The sequence below is a fragment of the Planococcus citri genome, chromosome 1 (genome assembly GCF_950023065.1).
Source record: "Planococcus citri chromosome 1, ihPlaCitr1.1, whole genome shotgun sequence".
Taxonomy (NCBI): Eukaryota; Metazoa; Arthropoda; class Insecta; order Hemiptera; family Pseudococcidae; genus Planococcus; species Planococcus citri.
Genome location: NC_088677.1, coordinates 62,125,042 through 62,141,628, shown reverse-complemented (window position 1 = coordinate 62,141,628; position 16,587 = coordinate 62,125,042). Strand labels below are relative to the sequence as shown.

The 16,587-nt window shown below is 34.6% G+C and overlaps 1 protein-coding gene across 2 annotated transcripts in view; it reads right to left on the bottom strand.

Moving 5' to 3' along the window:
- LOC135833201 (kin of IRRE-like protein 2) overlaps nt 1-16,587 on the bottom strand; it is a 389,993-nt gene that overhangs the window by 373,068 nt on the left and 338 nt on the right. The window lies entirely within an intron of this gene.

Below are 16,587 nucleotides of genomic sequence, written 5' to 3'. Positions count from 1 at the left end.
AGGAAAAGGGGAGCGATTGTTTCGATAAACTACGAGTATGGCAGATATGTCAACAGATCGCCAAAAAAATAATGGAATTTTTTCCAAAATTCAGTTTTTGAAATTCTTATCCATGTTTTGAGATTATTTTTCCGAATTTTATTCTAGAAAGATTGATGGCAGGTTATGAAAAAAATGTTTTCACATCAAAAATAATTTATGAACTCCGGAATTTTCATTAAAATTTTTCTCAATCTGATAAACTGCTGTCATCAATAATTCTATTTAATGAATTTCTTAGCTCAATAATAGGCAGGAATATTAAAAAGTAGCCCTATTTTTAAAAATAAACCAGATATCAATACCCATTTCTTCAATTTCCAAGTCAAAAACACACCCATTATTTACCTAAAAGTTGAAAAAATCCCTTGTGTTCACCACAAATAAAAAAATGTAATCACTAATCATTTACAAAAAAACAACAACAACAACAAAAACGCAATTATTTCGCTCGATTAATTTTTTTTATATTTTGGAGACAATTTCCAACCAGAATAAAAGGAGCAAAATGAAGTATAAATTTTATTCGACCCACCCTGTACAGTGTACAGTACACGTTCCATTTAGAGCACCACCAACAATACGTACACCAAGTAGGTATCTAAAACCAAAACACAACACACACACACACACACACACACAGAGATGAATATTCGCCAGACCAAATTGAACGTAGTGTGCGATTTATGACGGTTTATTTTGTCATAAATCTTCGAATATTGCGGATTACTTCTTGGAAACGGAAATGCTTGCTTGGGCAAACGTACGATGAGCAATTTGAAGTATACCAGATCGAAACCATTTTAAATACGAAATTACATTATTTTCGCAAACGATGAGATTTCCACCAGGATCTACCTGGGAAATTCTAGAAAGTAATTAAGTTTTTTTTTAACGTTTGTATTCAAAATATATAATACGACTGCGAGGATATCTACGAACCCAAACCCACCGCACAGTTTCAATTTGATGTATAGTGGCGGCGTTGATTTAGCAGGTCGAAGTGTATAGTGGTATCACCTCGCGATGCAGATTATTTAATTACCATTTGGTTCGGTTCTCTACAACCAACCCGAACAACACTAAACAGATACACAGAGAGGAATGTTTATGGCTAATTTGACGAATGATTCCACTTTTATATGGAATATTACGTATATTTATGTTCTCGTACGTGAAAGAAGTTATATAGCAGATATATAAGTTATTACACTATACCTATATACGCAAAGCTATCACGTACCTGTGCTATGCGAGAAAATATGATTACATTGGATACCTACATTTCCGTTGCATGTACCTATAACGTATATTTTACATTGTTTTTTTCCATCCCCTTCTCAGAGAAAGATTGCCTTTGTAGAGCACAAGTATTTTTAAACGTTTGTTCGGTACACGTATCTATATCATGTAGTATAATATTATCATTACCATATTTGTTTTTCGACTATCCATCTACCTACATATATGTATGTGTGTTTATATGAACACGCGTTCGACGGTTTTGCGGTATTGTCGGCCGTCGATCTCGTGTAAAGATATCATTTGCTCGGGTAAATTGTAAATTGCCATAATACGAGTACCGGAGGCAGCAGCAATAAAACCAGCACCGGCAATCGGCATCAAATACATGTCGATATGTGTACTAATTACATTTTTATAACGTTTTCTAGATACTTATTAGGTACTTACAACCGTGTAATGAGGCAATACATATGTACAAATGGGGTACATAATGGAGTTCTTATCGGTATTGGGAATCTCGTCTTGAGTGCCAAAAATTTAAATGTAGATTATTTCATTTCTATTAGATCTACCTATCTACATATGGAATGGATGTAGGTGAAATGTAAAATTGGTCTTATTGTAATTTACCAACTTCTTGCTCTTTCAACAGGTCGATTTCTAGGTTTGATCGAATGCTTTATCAATTTGAAGTGCAACGTATCGAGAGGAGATGAAGATAAAGGTGACATGATTTGGTAATTGTCATGAAAAACTCCAAATTGGAATCGTCAACAAATAAGGCATTCGTAGAAAAAATGTTGGATCTGACGGTGAAAAATCGAAAGAGTAGGAATACACCACCGCGGTCTAATTTCTTGTGCTTAAATTTCATTTCCAAATTTTTGACACTCTGTATATTTAGGTAGGTACTGGCCATTCCAAATTTGGAACCATTTTTTTCCTGATTCAAAAACTAATATTTTTAAGGAAAAAATTAAAAAAGAGGAGCGGACCAATCGAGAGGAAATTTTGGCGGTTGAAACTAGATACATTGGACCTGCATTTTACATATTTTGAACAAAATCCAGCTCATACCTAGTTCTCGCTCCACAGCCATTCAAAAAGAACCCATTCCATATTTTGCTTCCTTCCAAAAGTTGAATTCAATCGAGGCAGAATCTAAACGTTTGAATTTTGCATCCCATTTTCAACTTTTAAAATCAAATAGGAATTTTTTTTTTTTTTTTTTTGGTGTTTATAATTACAAGATTATTACACCCGAAAGGGGTGGGGGGGTTAGATTTGGTTTGTGAGGTTGATGTTTTTTATTAGGGAGATGAATTTTTGAATTTCTGAGGGTTCGTCAGGGATAGTAGGGGTAGGTGGGTTTTCTTTTATCTGTAGTGTAAGTCTGTTTTGTTTTAGTTGGGGACAGTTGAAAAGTATGTGTTGGATGGATGTGGGTTCGTTTCTGCCAAATTGGCATGAGGGTTTTGGTTCTTTTTGGTATAAGTGGTTATGAGTAATTTTTGTGTGGCCTATTCTTAGTCTAGTAATCAGGATTTCTTCTTTTCTGTTCAGGTGGCCTAGATTTTTCCAGGGGAGGGTAGTTTTTTTTATGTTGGAAGAGTTTGTTTGAAGTTTGTTGTGACCAAAAGTTCTGCCAGTTAGTAAATGTGTTTTGAGTGATTAGAGATTTCATGTCATCAGGAGTGAGAGAGGTAAGAGGGGAGGGGGCAGCAGCTGTTTTTGCTAATCTATCAACAGTTTCGTTTCCAGTGATACCTATGTGGCTGGGAACATACATGAAGCTAATTGAGTAATCATAATATTGGAGGTTAAAAAGGGACTTATGTATGTCTTGGACTATGGGATGGTCAGAAAAAATGTTTTGAATGGATAGCAGTGAACTTAGTGAGTCGCTTTGGATTAAGAATTTTTTATTTTCTGATTGAATGGAAATTATATCTATTAGGCAATGTTTTATGGCAGTGAGTTCAGCAATAAAAATTGAGGCACAGTTGTGAATTTTGAAACTGAGAACTTTGTCATTAATTGAGTAAGCATAACCAGTATGAATGTTAGAAATTTTTGAACCATCTGTGAAGCATAAGTTATATTCAGTATAGTTTGATAACAGTTCTAAGTAATGACTCTTGATTAATAATGGGGAGTGATCATGTTTTGGGTAGTTTCTTAAGTAAAATTCCATCTGTATAGGTTTGAGAGACCAAGGGGGATAAGATATTGGTTTATGTATTAGGTTTTTAGGTCAATTTGTAGGTTGTTCATATTTTTGATAAATTCTGGGATTGGACCTGAAGTATGGAGGAAATACTGAGAGCTGTAGACATTGAGTGACCTTTGAAGAGGGTGAGATGGATTATTTGCAACAGTTGTCAAGAATTTGTTTGTCATGAGAATTTTCCTAAAATCAGGAGGAAGCTCTGCAGCTTCACAATAAATGCTATCAATTGGAGACGAATAGAGAGCACCTATGCAGATGCGCAAGGAGGAATTTTGAACAGTTTTGAGAAGAATTGTTTGGGCTATCCTGGAGCTCCATTGAATTTCTTATTTTTCACATTTTTCGAAACGTCGTAAAATTCCCAACTCGGCCATATTTTTCAAAAGCACGAGCAACAATGTATTTACTCCGAGTGTATGTAAACTGGCATCCTATTTTTGTTCGCAGTTTGAAAAATTCCTCACACGTTGTCCCTCTCCCTTCCCTCTCTTTATGTCTAAGATATGAGAAGAGATAGCATCTTTGATTTGGTGTAATTTTTCTCTCTAATATACTCGACTATACATATACACGGCGAGGACACAAATGTCCGCCCTAAATGTGTTACGTGGTGTCAGTACAGTGATTAGAAGATTTTTTTTCCTTCCTCGTGTCAACAAAATGTAAGATTTTTTCCAAAGCACACAATTATGATACATACGACACGATAATGTCGAGTCATTCGTCGACAATGAGCGTTGTTTGATAAAATAATTTATATTTTTTCGGCACACTGTATTAATGGTTGGTTAAATGGAAAGTACCACGTATTCTTGAATAGGTATTGTTTTTAATATCGAAACGAGCAACGAAAACGACAATGCTGAGATGTTGATAAATTCGACGAAATTAAAAATCATACGCGAGAATAACACGTTAGCCATAATTTTTAGCTATACGTTTCTGGGTCATCGAAACTGTACATTGTGATTGAACGATATACGTAGGTGTAATAATACAATTTGAGTAAAGGAAATTGACAGCTTGAAAAGACTGTTTGGTTTGCAAAAAAATATTTTCTTTGCCATAAAAAAAGCGAAAAAAATTCCAAATCATAATGAATTTTTTTTTTAAATTAAGAAAGATAAAAACTTGAAAAAATTAATTATTTTACACTGCGAGTAAAAATATTGAACTTTTTCCAAAATTTTCCTCACTCGCCTCAACTCAAAATAAATTAATTTTCCACTAAAAAATTCCTTCAATTTTGGAAAATTATTTCGAAAAATTTCCTCAAACGTATCGAAATTAATAAACCTGGTCTTTTGAATTTTCGTTCAATCACCACGACGAACAAAGACCAAATTCTAGTTTGAAAAAATTCGTCCCTTTTATAAAAATTTATTCGAAAAAAGCCTCATGTTCTATATAGGTAAGCCATTATTACGTTGACATGCAAAGTATGGCCTTTCCATGTACCTCACACGCCTGCATCTTGTCCTTTTAATACGTATAAAAAACCGCACCATCCAACCTTCCCAAGAAGGGGTGGAAAAAATTAACTCTCGATGAATAACCATGGTGTAAAACCTGGCTAACTTTTGGAAACCGACATCGACACACGAAAGTACTCGTAAAACGTCGCAACCACGGCCACGCGCGTTTACCCTTTGATAAGTTACATTTTTGCAGCCTTTAATTACTACAACACGAAACACACAGGGTTCTTGATGATATTAAAATACGTAATTAAATTCCGTTTCTCGAGTTTAATTATTAAAATTAATAAATTCAATTTGAAAACATCTTTTGGGGCTGAATCTTTTCCGCTCTTGAGACAGGGTGCAGTGTGTGAGGCAAAGATGGGGCAGTAGGTCAGAAGAGGGGGGGCCCTTTACAACGTTCCATGCACGTTTCGAATACAATAAAAATATCGGTACGAGAGGAACGCGAGGACGACAAACGTAGCTTAGGTATAAGTTTTACTCTTCGAGGCATATAATTTTCGTACTCTTAGAATTTTTGCTCAGCGGCTTTTCTCTTTGTAAGTTGTTCCAAGTCGCGTATACTATACCGCTAACAACTAAATAATTCAAAAACTTGCAAACCGACAACGTATGGAGGGGTTTTTTGCGCATATTGTACCTGCCTACGCCGCATATAAAATATCGTATATCTGCGTATACGAGTATACGTATCTAGAAGAAGTAGAACCAGAGTGAAGAAAAAGAAAAAACCAACTCATCGTAGAATCATATTTTTACACAGGGGGTCACGACGAAGGTGGATCGGGGTATTTCACGTATATGTGTTTGGAAGGCAGGAAAAAGCGAAGTAAAAATTTTCCTTATAGTTTGAAAATCTCAATAGCCTTGTTTATAGGTATCGTCGACGAGCTGAAAGAGAACGATGTAGATGTTATAATATAGATGTAGACTATGTTTTCAAAGACTCGTTCTACGTTGAAAAATTATTAAAAATTTGATATGGGATTTTCGAAAAACAAGATACATATTTTTTACCATATACCTACTAGACCTATCTCTAAACCAATGTAATACTTTGGTAAACACGATATCTTCAAGATGTAGCCTGGTTTCGTTTCACATCGTGAAAGATACATCAGAGATTGACAAAAAAAAAAATGAACCATCGCCTCATCGGTTTGAAAAATCCACCCTCGTAACGGTTACAACGTCGTAAAAACGCACATACCCCAACGACATCCTTATAAACGAACGAAAAGGAAAACGACTGCGAATACATGACAAATTACCTCATCGCTTCGAAATTCGAAAAGCACCAAGATCCGGTTTTCGGTTTGTCGAACTGTAGCAGCATTTGTACATTTGGAATACATAGGACCATCATAGGACTATGGTACAAGTGGTATTTGTAAGAAGCAGGCACACATGAGACACAGACAGACACTACCTGTTAAAAGGTTTTTTTTTTTGCTTCGTCTTATAAAATGACAACTGAGGACCTTTTTTCTCCCTTGCGATGACATTGTTTGCGTTAACAGCGGGATTCAACACCATCGCATCGTCATTGTCCGGTTGGGTTGTGTGAAATCCCTCGTTTCTTGGCGCGTGATGGTTGACAAAAGATAATTTTTACGCCTTCACCCGCACCTTTCGTTTCGGTCTCTTCTGGATAAATACCAGAAACTCTATAGTAAATATTCGATGACAAAAAATAAATAAATAAAGTGTAATCGAATAAGGTCGTGACTACGCATTTAGCGGTGTTTTGATGACTTTCTTCTCCTATTGCTTTTATTTTTCGTAGTATACAAATTCACAGGTTAGGTGTAGAGCGGAAATGGTTGTTTTTTTCGAGGCACTTTGGAGTACCTACCTATCGATTGTGGTGTGAGTTTTTTTTTTTTTTCGAAAAGCGAAATATGGATGAATCATTAATGCAATTTTTGTATTTTTTTTTCTTATTGGAAAGGAAGGTTAGGTTAGGGTAGTTTCTTTCTTTTCCCCTTCCCTTCTAGTTGCCGAAATCAGCTTCAAGCCGGTAATCGAATCCTACGGTTTTGCTCATATTTTTTACGCAAATTCACTTCGATGGCCCAGAAAAGTAGTCATCTTGATGTTTGTCTCAGTCCTCCAGTGGATATGTTGAGCCTTGCAGTTTTATCGTATTTGAGATTTCTTGTAAAACTGCCAAAAAGTTCCAAAAAAAAAATTCAGAACACGAATTCACCCAAAAATATGCGATTTGCAAATTTTTAACCGCCCAGTAGAACTCATGTGGTCTTGGATTTTGATAGGAGTAGGTGACCTAAAGTCGGGGAGCCCGCTTAAGGATCTACTGCACCCACACCCCCCCCCCCGTCGATCCACGGGACAACTTTGTTCTTAAAGGGGGAGTCTTATGGAAAATTTCTAGCCCTTGCATTCAAAAAAAAGTGGCCCTACTTACAAAATGGCGCCCATTATGATTGACAGGTCAGCCGGAATCGCAGATTTTGCGTTCCAACCTTCCAACGTAGGACTTGCACAAAATTTTTCAAACCGTACAAAGGTAGATCGAAAGATCAGGCAAAAATTCATCACCTGTCAAAATTTCAAGTGCTAAAGTGCGTTTTTCGATTTTTGGTGAATTTTTGAAAATCAAATTTAGGCTAAAAATGAGGGAAAAATCGAAATTTTACCAAATTGACCAAGAAAGCTGAAATTTGGGATGCACCCTTTTTTCGACCTGCCAAATCGATTGGAAACAGTTTCAAATCGTTTTGAGCAGTTCTGGAGTCTCCAGAAGATTTCTGAAACTCGAAATTCCCACATTTCATCAAAATGGAGTTGGAAGCTGAAATTTATTCTGCAAACTAATTTCAATGCGCTACGAAGTACTGCAGGTAAATTTCAAGTCGTTTTGGAGCCTCCAGCGACTTTTTGAAAATTCCTGGAGCCGAGCCACCAGCAGATTTTTGAAACTTTAAATTTTTATAAAATTTCATCAAATGGAGATGGAAAGCTGAAATTTACTCTACACTCCAATTTTAACACCCACTGAAGACGACTTCAGGTAAGTTCAAGTCATTTTGGAGCCTCCAGCGGTTTTTTGAAAATTACTGGAGCCTCCAGTAGATTTTTGAAACTTGAAATTCCCGCAAAATTTTACCAAATGAAGTTGGCAAGCTGAAATTTACTTCGCAAACTAATTTCAATACGATATGAAGTCAACTGCGTCGTGGTTTCAAATGGTTTTGAAGCTTCCAGATACTTTTTGGAAATTTCAATTTTCCAAAAAACGCCATACGACCTTTCAAAAAGTCGCTGGAGGCTCCAAAACGACTTGAAATCCACCAGCAGTCGACTTTGTATGAAATTAGTTTGCAGAATGAATTTCGACTTTCCATCTCCGTTTGATGAAATTTTGGATAAATTTCAAGTTTCAAAAAACTACTGGACGCTCAAGTTATTTTCAATAAATCGCTGGAGGCTCCAAAACGACTTGAAATTCACCTATAGTTGACTTCGTAGCGTATTGAAATTAGTTTGAAGAGTGAATTTCGACTATCTAGCTCCATTTGATGAAATTTTGTGGGAATTTCGAGTTTCAAAAATCTGCTGGAGACTCCAGAACTGCTCAAAACGGTTTGAAACCGTTTCTAATCGATTTTTCAGGTCGAAAATAGGATATATCCTAAATTGCAGCTTTCTTGGTCAATTTGGTAAAATTTTGATTTTTCCTCCTCATTTTTGGCCTAAATTTGATTTTAAAAAATTCACCAAAAATCGAAAAACGCACTTTAGCACTTAAAATTTTGACAGGTGGGGAATTTTTGCCTGATCTTTTGATCTACCTTTACACGGTTTGAAAAATTTTGTGCAAGTCCTATGTTGGAACGCAAAATCTGCGATTTCGGCTGACCTGTCAATCATAATGGACGCCATTTTGTAAGTAGGGCCACTTTTTTTTTGAGTACAAGGGCTAGAAATGTTCCTTAGGACTCCCCCTTTAAGAAAAAAGTTGTCCCGGAGGATCGACGGGGGGGGGACAATGATCCTTAAGCGGACTCCCCGACTACTATAGGTCGACACAGAATCTCAAATACTTTCTTTTATAAGGCGGTTTCATTTTTCCCAAAACAGGTTGTGTAGAAGCTAGAGCGAAAAAATCACCATTTTTTGAAAAATGCCTCATTTTTTAGAACCCATATCTCTCCTCCAAGAGCACCTTCGCGATCCACCCTATAAGTGCTTACTGCATTACAGCTTGAAACACTTCATTGAGCTATAGGGTACTCATCTACCCAAATTCTGACGAGTTTTGCTCAATTTCGCCTTCCGAAATAACATCCTTCATCAGCAGGTAGCACATGAGCTGTGCATTCGTATATACGTGCTAATGTATAATGTAATGCTCAATAGCCCATTTAGCTCAACTAATTCCAAAACGTGTACTCGTATTAACGAAAATTTTCCCAACATCTCTCACATTTCTCTCAATACCTACAATATAGAGATATACAGAGAAACTATTTTCCACATCGGTGAAATAAATTACTCGCGGAGTCCGTCATTCTATATCTACATTGTATCCCTGATTAAACTAGTTTTTCTTCCAATATATGTACTAGCACTCGGGTTTAAAAGTTACGAAAGTAATCCCTGCTCAGCTTACCCTTTGCCAAGTGTTAAGATACTCTCGTAAGTATATATTTATGTGCCATAGGATACGCGAAATCGGTTCGCATACGTAACGAAATCTTCGCCGCGGTAATAAATCCGTTTTATGTGAACTTATTAGCTTCCGTTGCATGTTTTCCATTCTGCCAGCTTGTTCCCTATTCTCCGTTGCACATGAAGGTTGAATACTTGTAAAACTCTTTCAAAAACTTATGGTTGGTGAACTTGACAAATAACTCGAGTATGGTCTCCCGCATCATTAAAATTTTCAGGGTACCTGAATATCATTTTTCAAAAATAAAATTTTCTCTTTTCACGCACACAAGACACACGATCATAAACATCAGAAAATTTTCGTATATAGCTCCAGAGATACCTGCGTTTGACAAAAATTTCCTTCCGTTTAGCTATATGTATAGTATATTGTGTGCATATAACGGTATCTAAAAAAGAGAGGAGAAAAAAAAGACTAAAAACACCTTATTAAATTGTCGAACACACAACATCGGATTGCCATCTCACTCGAATTAATCCTCACACGTATAAAAATACCTCGTACACATATACAAAAAAAAACACAAACAAACAAACGTAAAACAAGAAAAATAAATTAACCTCGTAGGAATAAAAAAACAAAAAAAAACTCTCTCCAGAATACATTCCGTTTAGCAAAAATATAAAAAACCAAATAAAAGGAAGAAATATTCGCGTCGCGTCGAAAGGAGAAAAAAAATCAACTTTCGATAACAAATCTAACGCAATTTCGACACTCGACAGCGAATTGAAAACAAGGCGACATCGACATAGCTCTTTGATAGGGCAAAACAGCCACTGCCAGAGGTGGAACTGGAGGAAAATGTTTTAAATGTGCCTAAAACTTTTTATACGTTCATTAATTTTGTTTTTGACGTAAACATGAAAACTTTCATCTTTTCGATGCCTTTTCATTCGAATATAGTATTTTTTCGGCGGCACGGAGCGACGCGTTTTTCCAATTCGACGACGATTTGCACGCCGCCGCCGCTGCCTCGCCTAAGCCTTTGTCAGCGCCTCTTGCACTTTTTTTAATCATAACTAAAACGTTTGAAAAGTATCGTTTTGTGATAATTAAATTATATAGTACCTTTTGTACCATTCTCCGCCAGCTCTTTTTACCCCTTTTTTTCGTAGTTTTTTTTTCAGGCGAGCGAAAACGCGGATAAAACGACTCGATGCCGGAAAAAGGCTGCTTGAATCGTGTCGAAGTGTTTTCTCCCTATTGCCGAGTGAGAAACGAGCCGATGAAATGAGATTTTTTCGTGAAAAGTTGAGGAAGAGGGGAACGCCCGGGGGGTTGGATCACCAGCGGGGTGTTTCATTTTGTAGTCAAAAGTGTTATCTTAGAAGCCAAAAAATGTAATGACTAATGAAGTTTTTTGTTTCGAATGATATTTGGGACTCTGTTTGAATAAATGAATATTTTCATTTTCATATTTTTTTTTTTTGCATTAATGTACTTAAGCATCGTAGAATTTCTGGTTTTTTTTCTTTGGTAAAATTTAATCATTTTTATGGATCGACGTACAGTGCATTTTGATCATAATTGTTCTGAGATTCGAATTCTTCTAGAAATGAAAAAATGAAAGAAAGGAACAGGAAGAGAAAAATACCAAACAAGTGCAAAATTTTATACCATTTTGATAGGTCATGTTCGAGTTTTCAAATCCATGTTCTAACATAGTCTTTAAAGGGTAGGGGAGAGGGTGGGGATTGAATGAAAAATTGTGAAGCAAAAATATTCTTAAGCAACGAATATGAGAATCATTCTGATTGCGTACACATAAATCCTCAGTATCGATGTGTAATGTGCAAAGTTTGTTTAATATCATCGTTATATTATTCAGTTTAGGGGGCAAAACTCCACCGCGGGGGGGGGGGTCAGAATTAAAAATGATTGCGATTTTTGAGTTCAGCGCGAAATTTTATACCATTTTGATGGGTCGCATCGATATTATCGAATAGACAATGTATTATTTAATTCTGGGGGTGGGGGAGTGGTAATAAGCCTATTAGTGCTCATAAAATCGCGTTGTGATCGTATTTTTTCGCCGTTTTTGCGCAGTTGGGCTTCAAATAGCCCCGTCTAACAGACGTCCAAGAATCGTTCGGTCCCCAGCCATATCCAGGACATAAGAGCCATTTTACCATCAAAAATGGCCAAAAATGCATAAAAATCGCATTCAAAGTGCCATCAGTTGTGCAGGGTTTCACGGAAAAAAAATTACATATTTGGCATCGGTAGATGTCCCCCAACACAACCCCGTCGAGTTTTTATGGTCCCGACCATGTCCCCAAAATCATCTTTTTGAGGGTCCACTCCCTCGTTGTGCGGGGTAAAAATTTCAAAATTGCACTTTTCTGAATGGGGGAGGTAGTACCTTCATTTTGGCAGCGCATTTTTTTGGTCCCCGAAAAAAAAAATACAAAATCAACATTAATTTTTCGTTCTACTCCATTGTTTCGAAAAAAATTACTGATTTCTTGAAATTGACTTTAATTTTGTTTTTTGAACAATGCTTTTTAAATTGACTGGGGGAAGTTAGTTCTTATGGTCTAAAATTCTCGTGATAAAGGAGCACCGTTGCAATTATGGTGGAAATTTACATTTTTAGCACTTTTTAACCATTTTTTTTTTTTAATTTATAGGGATTTTGGACACTATTCGGGGTAGAGTCTTCAAAAAGCAGTTTTTCAGAATTCTTTACTGAGGCTTTTATCCAAATAATCATCATTCATCAAAAAATGTACGGTTTTTTGCGATAAATTTATGTGATCGTGGTCCAAATATTTTTTCTCTTTTTTTTTTGAGTATTTTACTGAGCTTATAAAATGAATTTTTAGAAATTTCAAGGATGAAAAAATTGAATTTCATCAAAAATAATAGTTCCCAGATTTCCTCTCTCTCTACAACAAAGCTTGCAAAAACACTAATGAATTATTGCTCGTTAAAAAAATGAACAAACAAAAAATTTTTTTCAAAAATTCAACTCCTATAATGTTTTATTCATTTTTGATTTTTAGGCCTTATTTTTGCAAAATTCTCCCCTCGCTCATCCTCACATCCTCCCCATGGCTCATGACCCCCTCAAAAAAAAACATCACTTTGAAATTTCTCAGAATAAATAAATATTAGAAAATAGGTACGAATAATTTTTTGTTAATTTTATTGTTCTCTTAATCGAAACTTATTCTATAGACACAGGAAAAAAACCTTTCGTCAGATACCTACGTTTAAAAAGCATTCCACACGAAAAACTATACAGAAATAAAAATAAAAAAAGCAACTTAAAATCACATACGAACTCATAAAACAACAACAATAATCTCAATCTCACTGTCATGCACCAATTGAAATCCATCTCGCTCTCGGGACAGTTTGATACCACTTTAAACGTATTTAATTTTTATAGCGACAAAACGACAAAGGCAATTACTCGAAACATATTTTTACCAACACGTAGGTTTTCTTCCTTTTTTTTTCCTCTTCCACAACGCGTTAAAACGGTTAAAAAAATTTCCTCGACACGACGTTAACGTTATTTCTAAAGAAAGAGACCGCTTAATAACCTAAACTTCTAAACTTGAAGCAGAAGCAGAGGAAAAAAATGGTAAAAACTTGGCAAAAGTTTTTTTTCCTCGATGTTTTTTCACTCAGTTTGACTCTAGACTTATGAAAAATTCGGGCCGAAATTTTTCAACGCGAAAAGAGCAAAATGACGAGTAAAATGGAATCACTTTAATTAAGACATCGTAATATCTGGTAATTTTTTTCGTCGAGTCGTCTCGCCTCTCGCGTTCTCTGTTTCTTTTTGATGCGCGTTATGCAAATTTTACATCATTGTGTATTCGTCACGCTGAGCTGAAAAAAAGGGTTTGGATGACCTAGAATGAGGTGCAGTGGGGAAATGGAGACGATGTTTTGAGATGAAAAAACTTAAGTTTTCGTGTGTATTAATTTGAAAACTTTTCTCCTTTTTTTTTTTTGAAGTGAAGAAGTTACCTTGCACAAGTGTGCGTTATATGATGTCAACTTGACGATATGGCCATCTAGTATGGTACTTACGGGTGTATTACACTGTATTACATTAGATTACCTACCAGTGCGTAGGTAGGTAGGCTATATTACAATCTCGACACGAAAGCCTCGCCTCTTCAATGCACACATGACCAAGCAAGTAATTCAATTAGGTAACCAGATGGGCGAAAAAGTGACGTAAATTTTGCATCGTGAACGTACTTTGGAATGCTTATAGAGTCCAGTAAACTGACGAAAAAAATGGAAGATTATTTGATAAAAAGATAAAAACTTTATTAGGAACAAAATTCGGAAAAATTGCTTAAAATATTTTCAAAATTGTTTTAAAAATTTTGAAAATTTGATAAAATTAAAAAAAATATGTATTTTTAAATATATCGAAAATTGAAGAAAAATTTAAAAAAAACCGTAAAATTTTATCGAAATTGATAGAAAGCTCCATAAAAAAGTCTAAATATTTTTTAAAACCAACTTCTGAATTTCTAAAAAAAAAAAAATATCAAATTAGATCGTCCTGCTGAACCTCAATTACACTCCAAAATGAACGAAACCCGAACTTATAGCTGCAGCCCAATTAATTTCAACAGATTCTCAACGGAGAGTAAGTTGCAAATAATGAAAAAAAAATAATAATAACAAAGATTCTTAAATTATCAAAAATTCGCCAAAAAATCAATCAAAGCCGTTGAAATTCAAGTTATAAAGCTTTTCAAAAAATTTATTCTGTTTCCAACTTTCAAACATTCAACTTTCATCGAAATCAGAGATTCGTTTGTTGCATAGATTTGCTCATTATAAAATGAAAAAATTTTCATCGCAGTGATTGACTGCGAGAGCAGAAACGAATCATTATCGTTATAATTTTAATTATCTAAAAAGATAGGTATTCAAAAAGAGTTTTTCTTTTTCGCCAAGAAGACGTCGTCGTCGTCGTTGCATAATCAGCTTAAAAAGGCTAGCTAACTCATTTGCAATGATACTGATTGGAAGCCGCCTTACTTAATTCTTACGGCGAGCAAACTTTTCTCCGTCGACTCGAATTAATTATACATAGTTTTAAATTTCACCACGATTAAATCCACCCTGCCTAGCTTCGCTCGTCGATTTATATACGTGAAATTTTTAAAGAAAATATTTAAAATTTAAATTTTTCCAACCCCCGTTATTGTACTGCGCTGCGAAGGCGTAGGGTGTACCTAAAATATACGTGAAGTATAATAGTTTTAATTCCTACTATGTCGAATTAAATAAACGGTAAACTTTTAATTTTAATTTTTAAATTACTCGCGGTTTGCCTCGATTTTAGAGCGTTATTTTCCATCGCTTAGATTTTTTTTTCTTTCTTTCGACGCCTTGGGAATAAGAATTTTTCATCGAATTACTTTCCTTCCTACCTGAAAGTTCCTAGAATAGGAAATTTCCACCTGTAGTATCATAAAACTCGCCGACAAATAATGTACTACTATAGCGAGTATATACTTAATTGATAAAAATATACGACGACAGTACTCATCGTGACCATATGATTACATAGAGGACTAAAGCCATCAGGAAAAAAACACTCACTCGTTCGTCGAATTGAAATAGTGTATTGTGTGTGGCTTTTTGTAATGGAAATTTAACGCGTAAAATTGCCGGGTATTTTTTTTACTCTCCTTTAATTTACCATTATATACTTTTTTTGTTTCGTTTTCGATGAATTTTAAATTACCAACGTACGTCGAATGATAATTATTACTCGATGATTTTAAATTTCAGCTGAATGTGCGACTGTTTCAGCTGAAAAAGTTTATTTTTTTCTTTTTAATAAGTATAAAATTAAATTCAACTCACCAAAGGTAAAATGGTAAAAAGGAGGGAGACGTGGTAGGAGGTGAGTAAAATTATTGTTCGCTGAGATAATTTTCCACAAATTAAACTTCTCCAAGTTCCTAGTTGGTGGAGATTTTTAATTTTTTTTTCTAAATTTTGAATAAATATAATTAAGGGAAGTTGCCCCTTAAGGGCAAAGAACGACATTTTCCAACTTTAATTTTTAAAAAAACGAGTATGTAAAATGGTGTACTGAGTTATGATTTTATAAGATTGTTTACCGACGAAAATTATGTAAGTTTCAATTACTTTTTTGGTAGGATAATTTTAATTTAGGTACTCAATTTAATAAAGTTACATGGAAATCTGTATAAAATGAAAACGATCTGTACTTTTCGTGAACCTTTGAAATTTTCCCTTTATTTTTAGTCTTGAGCAAATTCATTTTTTCATGATTTTCAATCAAAACATTGAAAGAAAGAAGGATAATTCAGATGCTTAGCAATGATTCATTTCAAGAACAGAAAAATGAAAAAGAAAAAATTATAGTTTCAAAAATTCCATTGATCAATGATTTTTTGAGTGAAAATGACAGAAAAATATAGGTGAAGCTGTTTTTTAAAAAAAACTTAGGTAACGTTTTCGAGCATTTTCAATAAAAAATTCGATTTTTTAGAATTCTTTTTTTTATTTTTAATACCTACAATGAACATTTCTAAATCAAAGTTCATCAAATGGTATATTTTCGTATTTTTTTTCATCATAGCAAAAATTACGTATGTATTTTTGTTGAAATGTTGATCATTTTCAACTCAGTGATTTCGTCCAGTTCCAATTTTCGAAGTTGAAAAATAAACATAAATCAAAACGTACCATTTCTAACCAAATAAATTAAAATTATTTACTTCAAGTAGTATTAATTTTTTAAAAATAACCGTAAGTAATTTATTAGAATAAAAGGTAATAATGAGTAAAAAAGTGCAACATTTGAAGAAAAAATTGAACTAAAATATTTCAAAATAAATTATGAGAAATAAAATTTTAAACATTGAAAATAATCC